The sequence below is a fragment of the Suncus etruscus genome, chromosome 13, assembly GCF_024139225.1.
Source record: "Suncus etruscus isolate mSunEtr1 chromosome 13, mSunEtr1.pri.cur, whole genome shotgun sequence".
Taxonomy (NCBI): domain Eukaryota; kingdom Metazoa; phylum Chordata; class Mammalia; order Eulipotyphla; family Soricidae; genus Suncus; species Suncus etruscus.
Genome location: NC_064860.1, coordinates 92,980,953 through 92,990,107, shown reverse-complemented (window position 1 = coordinate 92,990,107; position 9,155 = coordinate 92,980,953). Strand labels below are relative to the sequence as shown.

At 40.4% G+C, this 9,155-nt stretch overlaps 1 protein-coding gene across 1 annotated transcript in view; it reads left to right on the top strand.

Annotated features, from left to right (window-relative positions):
* The first annotated feature begins 1,030 nt into the window (after nucleotides 1-1,030).
* Nucleotides 1,031-9,155, top strand: part of TMEM45A (transmembrane protein 45A) — a 110,150-nt gene continuing 102,025 nt past the window's right edge. The window contains exon 1 of the mRNA XM_049785404.1: nucleotides 1,031-1,043. The gene's annotated coding sequence lies outside the window, so the exon portion shown is untranslated. The remainder of the gene's footprint in view (nucleotides 1,044-9,155) is intronic.

Sequence of the window (9,155 nt, the reverse complement as noted above, 5' to 3'; positions counted from 1 at the left end):
TGATATCAATATGAATACATTATATATTATAAATATAGATAATTTATTGTGATAAATACAATAATATAAATGACAATAGATTATTATGTATTATGTATATATTATATATAATTATAATACATCATTATAAATATGATATATAACAATTATCAATTAATTAAATTAATTAATAATTCTAATTCTAAAGAGCCTGTTCCATTTCCCTCCAGGGAGAAAGCAGCAGAGTGGAGTCCCCAAGCTTGCCTTGATGTTCTTGAGGGGCCCTGGGCATGTCTCAACCCCTTTCACTCAAAAAATTGCAGGAAACTGAAGCGAGTTCTGGGCATGCCTGTGTTTTTTTCCATCCAAGTACAGATCTGTAAACAGTCCTGTTTACACAGAAACCAGTCGAACTGCCTAAAAAAGATGGACTTTACAAGGGGGGATACTTTGGGGGGGCCCTTTTACCACTCCCTGCTCGACTCTGAGCCCCTCCGGGCCCGAGGCTGCAGGGGGCCCAGTGCCACATCAGCACCGGCGGCTGCGTTTCCAGGTTCTTTTCCAGGAGGGAGCAAAGCTAGCTAGCCCCGAGGGGTGGGGCCTAGATGAGTTCGTTGGAGTGACGGGCCGATTGGCCAATAGAAGGCCTAGAGAAAACCACAGCCACCAATGAGCGGCAGCTTTGGCTGGCCGTGGCCTCCCAGGCTCCTGCCCCGCGGGGGGAATCCTAGGAGGCACATCTGGACAGCTGTGCAGTCCCATCGTGGACCGGACGTCAGCTGAGCACGTCCTCCACGTCTCTGAGACCTCCTAGTCACTGATCACTTGTTCATTCCCCACAAGAAGCTACCAGGGATCCAAGTTGGAAACTTTTCCCTCCACGCCAGAATCAGAAGTTTAATTTAATTTAATTTTTTAAATAATACCTTAAAAATTTTTTAGTATTTTTTATGGGATTCTGGGATCAAAGGAACACCACCATCAGCTGCAAAAGTCCCAGCTCTGACTTATTTAAAAACTGGCAAAGTAGTGGGAAAAAGTGTTGAGTAAACAGAAGGAATTGGGTAAGTTTTGAAATGATGGATTTCGGCTTTTCCCTCTGTGGTCTCTTCTCTACCCTGAATCTTTTTGCTTTTTTTTCCCTAATCTTTGCACCAAGGGGAGAAAAATATTATCCCTCACTAGCCCAGACTCACACAGATCTTAGGTTTTCTTTTCTTTTCTTTTCTTCTGCTTTTCAAACTTTTGCACTTAAAAGTTTTGGGCATCAGCATGCTATGTAAACATGTCTATAAGGAACACACTAATATTTAACAGATAATGGAAGCCTTTCCTGACTTCCAGATCAAGCCGCTTTATATTCTAATTTTGTTTTCTCGCTTTATATTCTAATTTTTGTTCTGTGAGAACAGTTTTATTAATCTTCTCCTGCTAACTGTTTTGGTGGGAAAATTACCAGGCTTAAACAGCATTAACAAAACTTCCTGGCGCCAAGATTGTGTTTAATTTGAACTTATTTGAACATGAACTATATTGGAGATTGCTGTTGAACTATCTTTTGAATGCAGTTGTAACACAGATCTGTTCTCTCCATAGTCTCAAAGTCCTTTCTGAATGTTAAAAATACACTGTGAGCATGTGAAGGAAATCAATAATCTTGTAATTGCATTCATAATTCCACAATTCTAGGAAAAAGTGTTTTGATCATTAGCTATTTATGCTTGTAGATAATTCTGTTAGCTATTTAAGAGTTTTTTTTTTTTAATAGTATGTTTTATTTCTTTTGGGGCCACATCTACTGTGGGTCTGGGCGATTTCTACACAGTGCAGGGATGTTAGGCTGGAAGATCACAGAAGTGCTTGGAGGACCATGTGATAACTGGAAATTAAACTCTGAGCTCCAGAATGCAAAGCATGCCCTCCAAGCTTTTGAGGTCTCTCTTCATCCTTATATTTCAGGACTTAAAAAAATGTTTATTTATTGATTGGTTCTGGGACCACACCTGGTGCTCAGGGGTTACTCCTGGCTTTGTGCCCAGAAATCGCTTCAGGCAGGCTCGCGAGACCATAGGGATGGCTGGAATCGAATCCTGGTCCATCCCGGGTCGGCCACATGCAAAGCAAATGCCCTCCCACAGTGCTATCTCTCCTGCCCCACATTTCAGGATTTAAAAATGATAGTTGTGGCTAAAATGTTGTAAAGGTGAGTGAGTGGAGGAGGAGAAGATAGTATGAGTTTGGGAGCTGAATTGGCAGTTACAAGGAGGGGATGGGTAGTGTTTCTATAATGATCCAATGCTAGAGTTTAGTCTAATTTATCCTCCTGTGTGCTTGACTGCTTGTGTGACATCCCTTTTAGGCCTGTAGCTGTGTGGGGAAGGCTGAGCAGTTACTCTGCATCTCCTTCTTGCTCTCTGTGGTGGCTGTTTGGAACTTTGTTTTGTTTTGTTTTGTTTTTTTTTGGGGGGTCACACCCAGCAGTGCTCAGGTGTTATTCCTGGCTCCAGGCTCAGAAATTGCTCCTGGCAGGCACGGGGGACCATATGGGATGCCAGGATTTGAACTGATGACCTCCTGCATGAAAGGCAAACGCCTTACCTCCATGCTATCTCTCCGGCCCCATGTTTGGAACTTTGTTAATGTAGTCACCTTGGCAGTTTTCAGAAAGGGCCTTGAAATGATTGACTTGGAGAGATCATTTTCCCTCTCCCTGCCTTCATACATACACTGTCCATGCATATTGTTTTCTCATCCTCTGAAACAATGCTGACTCACAGATTTATAATTACTAATGATTTACATAGGTAAGACCTGAAATGCATATTATATTCTGTGAGGTCATGGTGCTGTTCAGGAGAACCTGAATTTGGCCCTGGTGTTTGTCTATGATCTCAGACCACACGTTGTACCATCATGTTTTGTTTTGTTTTGGGGTCATAACTGGTGGTGTTCAGGAGTTACTCCTGGCTCCGCACTCAGAAATTACTTCTGAGCAGCGTTTGCCTTGCAAGCAGCCGATCCAGGACCTAAGGTGGTTGGTTTGAGTCCCGATGTCCCATATGGTCCCCCATGCCTGCCAGGAGCTATTTCTGAGCAGATAGCCAGGAGTAACCCCTGAGCACCGCCGGGTGTGGCCCCCCAAAAAACAAACAAACAAACAAAAAAACAGAAGAAATTACTCCTGGCAGGCTCAGGGGACCATAGGATCCAACCCAGGTTGGCCACTTGCAAGGCAAGGCCCTACCAGCAGTGCAATCGCTCTGGTCCCTGTGTCTTCATTTGTATAATGATTACTAAGGTCATTTCTCCCTTGGATGATCATTTTCCCCCTCTTACCATCCCTGGGATAGCCGGTTGTTTATAGATGGCCATTTAGTGCGTTTTGTAGCTAACAGTTAATACAAAGCAGATATTATTTCTGAGTGCTTTCTATGTCTCAGCTCAGGCAAGCCTCTCAGACATTATGTGGAGGTGAGTTTCTATTGTGACGCCAGTTGTCACAGGCACCTTAAAAAAGTTACTCAAGATGACACACATAGGGGACAGATGTCACCTGTAGAGCCTTATCTCGTCAATATTGCTTTCAGTGTGGTATAGCTACTCTTGTTTGTGGTGTTAGTAGTTCGGAAGGCAGTGGAAGAAGAATTATTGGAGGCAGAGGGAACAGTGGGAAGAAACACACTGATTAAATTTTGATCTACAGGACTGAGTTTTCTCTTGGGGTGTGGGAGATGTTCAAAAGGGTAGATTTTTGAAGAGGGGATATAAGTACATTGGTGATGGGTATGGGCTTAGAATTATGTACCTGTGAAACCATCATTACAGTATTGTGAATCACAGTACCTCAAGCAATAGAGAGAAAAAACAAACAAAATTTTCTCTGACAGTTCACAAATACGACCCAACATAGGAGATTGTCTGTGATTCTGGGTAGACAGGAGAAACAGAAACATTTTAGTCCCTGGCCTTACTGTGGATGTGCAATGAAAGTCAGTTGAACAATTGCAGCCTTGGAAAAACTGAAACTCCAGAGTCTATGAGTCATAAATAAGAGTTTCCTCTTGGTTTACCTACTTTCTTCCCATTTCATTACTTTCTCTGGAGGGAACATTATTAGCAGTTACCTTTGTATTCTTTTATTCCTTCTCCAAGAATCGTCTCACAGATATATATTTAAACATAAATTTAATAGGCAAGACCATTCCTTATTTTCAATAATATTTTTTTTAATTTGAAAAATAGGGAAACTACGAAATGTTTCAAGACTTGTGGAAAAATAGAGCAGCTGCCAAGTAAACATTCTACTCATATTTCTTGAGGAATCTAGGTTTTAGGCATACTAGTTTTGGGAATACCAGCTTCTTGTCTTATTTCTGGGGATTCTGTGATTTTTTTTGTTGTTGTTAAGAACCTTTCTTTTTTTTATTTCTTTTTTTTTTTTTTTTTTTGGTTTTGGGGCCACACCCGTTTGACGCTCAGGGGTTACCCCTGGCTATGCGCTCAGAAATCGCCCCTGGCTTAGGGGGACCATATGGGATGCCAGGGAATTGAACCGCTGTCCATCCTACGCTAGCGTTTGCAAGGCAGGCACCTTACCTATAGTGCCACCTTCCTGGCCCCTAAGAACTGTTTTTAGTGAAAGCCACAGTAGGCCATTTTAAACGTTCCTTTATTAGCTTGGTTTTGATATCTTTTCTGGGAATTCTTTTTTTTTTTTTCCTTTTTCTTTATCTTTTTCCTTTTTTACCTGGGAATTCTTTTTTTTTTTTTTTTTTTTTGAGCCACACCCGGCGGTGCTCAGGGGTTACTCCTGGCTGGCTGCTCAGAAATAGCTCCTGGCAGGCACGGGGGACCATATGGGACACCGGGATTCGAACCAACCACCTTTGGTCCTGGATTGGCTGCTTGCAAGGCAAACGCCCCGTGCTATCTCTCCGGGCCCTTACCTGGGAATTCTTAAATTTTTCCTTAATTTTTTTTTTTTTTTTGGTTTTTGGGGACACATCCGTTTGATGCTCAGGGGTTACTCCTGACTAAGCGCTCAGAAATTGCCCCTGGCTTGGGGGGACCATATAGGATGCGGGGGATCGAACCGTGGTCCTTCCTTGGCTAGCTCTTGCAAGGCAGACACCTTACCTCTAGCGCCACCTCGCCGGCCCCAATTTTTTCCTTAATTTTTAACATGTGAAATCATGTTAAAATGCGATTTTAAAATACAGTTACTCTTTTCAATATAGCACACATAGTTTGCACACAGGCTCTAGAGTCAGACAAAGAAGGTTTTTTTTTTTTTTGGTTTTTGGGCCACACCCGACAGCACTAAGGGGTTACTCCTGGCTCTATGCTCAAAAGTCGCTCCTGGCAGGCTCGGCGGACCATATGGGATGGCGGGATTTGAACCACCAACCTTCTGCATGAAAGGCAAACACCTTACCTCTATGCTATCTCTCTGCCCCCAAGATATTTACTCAATATTCTTCCTCTTCCTCCTTCTCCTCCTCCTCCTCCTCCTCCTCCTCCTCCTCCTCCTCTTCTTCTTCTTCTTCTTCTTCTTCTTCTTCTTCTTCTTCTTCTTCTTCTTCTTCTTCTTCTTCTTCTTCTTCTTCTTCTTCTTCTTCTCTTCCTCCTCCACCTCCTCTTCCTCCTCCACCTCCTCTTCCTCCTCCACCTCCTCTTCCTCCTCTTCTTCCTCTTCCTCCTCCTCTTTCTCCCCCTCTTCCTTTTTCCTTCTTTTTTCTTCCTCTTCTTCCTCCTCTTCCTCCTTTCTCTCCCCTCCTCCTTCTCCTCCTCCACGTCCTCCTCATTCTTTTGGTTTTTGGGTCACAGTGACTCGGGTTACTCCTGTATCTATGCTCTGTGCTCAAAGGTCATTTTTGGCAAGGTCTTTAATCCATTTTTTTCCTTCTCTCTTTAATTCATTTTGATTTGACCTTTGTTTATGGTATTGAAGAGAGGTCTGAATTCACTTTTTTTTTTCATGTAGTTGACCAATTTTTCCACTACCACTTGTTGAAGAGCCTTTCCTTGTTCCAATTTTATTTCTTCCCCTTTATCAAAGATTAATTGATTGTATACCCAAGGGTCAGTCTCAGAATATTCAAGTCTATTCCACTGATATAAGGGTCTCTTTTTACTCCAATATCATGCTGTTTTAATGACTGCTGCTTTATAGTACAATTTAAAGTTATGGAAAGTGATGCTACCTCTTATCTTCTTTTTCTCAGGATTGCTTTAGCTATTCACAGATGTTTATTGTGTCAGACAAATTTCAAGAGTGTTTGATCCACTTCTTTGAAAATTATCAGGTATTCTTGTAGGGAATACATCTTAAATCTGTAAAATGTGTAGGAATTATTGCCATCTTAATGATGTTGATCCTCCCAATTCATGAGTAGGATATATGTTTCCATTTCCTTGTGTCCTCTTTTATTTATTGAAGCAGTGTTTTGCAGTTTTCTTTGTCTAGGTCTTTCACCTCTTTAGTTAAATTTACTTTGGTGTACTTGATTTTTCTGAAATACAATTGTGAATGGGATTGCTCTTTTACTATTTTGTTCTTCTCTTTCATTATTTGTGTACATAAAAGCATGGATTTTTGTGTATCAATTTTGTAACTTGCCACTTTACTATATAAGTATATTATTTTGAGAAGCTTTTTTGTAGTCTTTAGAATTTTTTTGTTTTGTTTTTGGCCCACACCCAGTGATGCTCAGGGCTTACTCCTGGCTATGCGCGCAGAAATCACTCTTAGCTTGGGGGACCAAATGGGACTCCTGAGGTTCGAACCACAGTCTGTCCTAGGGTAGCGCTTGCAAGGCAGATGCCTTAGTGCCACCACTCCGGCCCCAGTCTTTAGTATTTACTAGACATGGTATCATGTCATCTGCTAACAGTGAGAGCTTGAATTCTTTCTTTCCTATTTGGATGCCCTTGATCTCTATTTTTTCTTTGATTGCTATGGCAAATATTTCCAGTACTATATTGAATAGAAGTGGCAAAAGGGCAACCTTGTCTCCTGCCAGATCTTAGAGGGAAGGCTTTTAGTTTTTCTCCATTTAGTACTATAATGTTTGCTGTGGGCTGTGGTAAATGGCTTTGACTATATTGAGGTAAGTTCCTCCAATTCCCATCTTGTTGAAAGTTTTTATTGGATTCTGGATATTGTCAAATGCTCTTTCTGCATCTCTTGATATGACCATATGATTTTTGATTTTTCACTTATTGATGTGGTATATAATATCGATTGACTGCATATGTTAAACCAGCCTTTTTTTTTGAACATATCCCTGGGATGAATCCTACTTGGTCATGCTGTATAACTTTCTTGATGAGCTGTTGAATTTCTTTTTCTTAATTTCTTTTTTTATTTTTTGAGCTGTTGAATTCTATTTGCTAGAGTTTTGTTGAGGATTTTTGCATCCATGTTTATTAAGGATATAGGCCCAAAACTTTCTATTTATTTATGTTGTAAGTTTTTAGCGGTATGTCTAGTGTACCAGTAATTTTTCATGTTTTGGTTAACATCTTTCCTTGGCTTACACAATGAGTCTTGAGTTGAGACATAGTTGAGACAAGGTGAGTGAGTGTTATTTCTTTATTTTTTTGTTTTTGGGTCACACCCAGCGGAAATCAGAGGTTACTCCTGGCTCTATGCTCAGAAATTGCTCCTGGCAGGTATGGAGGACCATATGGGAACCCAGTATTTGAATAATCGCCTGTCCTAGATCGGCTGAGTGCAAAGCAAATACCTTACTGCTGTGCTATCTTTCTGGCCCCTGACTGTTATTTTTTTTAATAAACTGTACATTGTGGCTTATAATTCAGTTTCTAGCAAGGTTTTATATATAACATTTACCACCTTTCATCCTCATATCTGGACACATGCAAATCAAGAGCCTGCTGTTTTCTCTAGCTCTCATTTTAGATATTTTTTGTTTTTTGTTTTTGTTTTTGGGTCACACCTGGCAGTGCTCAGGGGTTACTCCTGGCTCTGGGCTCAGAAATTGCTCCTGGTAGGCTCAGGGGACCATATGGAATGCTGGGATTCGAACCACGGACCTTCTGCATGCAAGGCAAACGTCTTACTTCCGTGCTATCTCTCTGGTCCCTCATTTTAAATATTTCTTTGTATGTATTTTAAAGGTCAGATTAACATTTAAATAATAACATTTGAGTAAAGAAGTTATTCTCCATAGTATTTGATTAATCTTCTAGTATTTGAAAACTAGTATTTGATTAACACTAGTTTTCTCCTAGTATTTGATTAGTCTTTTATTAGTATTTGAAAACATAATAGAAAAAAATGAATCTCCATTGAAGAAAAAAATAACTGTCTAAAGATTGCATTTAGATGTGAACTTCAGAGCCAAATTTTCCTTTGGGTTCCATCTGATTTACCTCGATTTGTCTTGAAAAACCTGTGAGTCTCCACAGTTGTAGTATGAGCTTATACTCTCTCTCTCTTTCTCTCTCTCTCTTCCCTCTCTCTCTCTCTCTCTCTCTCTCTCTCTCTCTCTCTCTCTCTCTCATCTATTGATTCTATTTGATTGGGGAACCCTGACCAATATACAATTTTTTAGCTGTTGTGGGTAAGGCTGCGATTAACATTGAGTTGTTCTTTTTGGAATTTCTGTTTTCAGTCTAAACAGTAACACAGAAGACTCAACAAACACCAATCACAGTTCAGTAGTCTTTAGAAATTGACTCTAGGAACACTATGGTGAGATAGAACAATCATTTCATATTGGCCCTGGTTAGTCTAAGTTTTAATACTTCCATTTGCCTTTGTGTGGTAGTACACCAGATTAAGTAATTTGTACCTGCAATGGGGTAGGTTACTGTGGTGGGTGGGAAATTAGGGACACTGGGCACACTGGTGAAGGGAAGGTCACACTAGTGGCAGGATTAGTGTTTGAATATTTAATGCTTAAAATTGCTGTATGATGAACAACTGGCATTTGAATACTTTGAGAAACCCAGCATTATGCGATTTTTTGGGAAGGTTTTTCTTTTCAAAAGTAATTTATTTGTACATTAGTATTAATATAATCTAACTATTTTTACTTTGTCCCTTGATCTTTTACCCTAACCCTCGGTTTGGTAATCTTACTTCTTTCCTTAGAGTCTAAGAGTTTCATTCCATTTTTATATTTTACTTTCTTTTGCTTTGTTTCTTT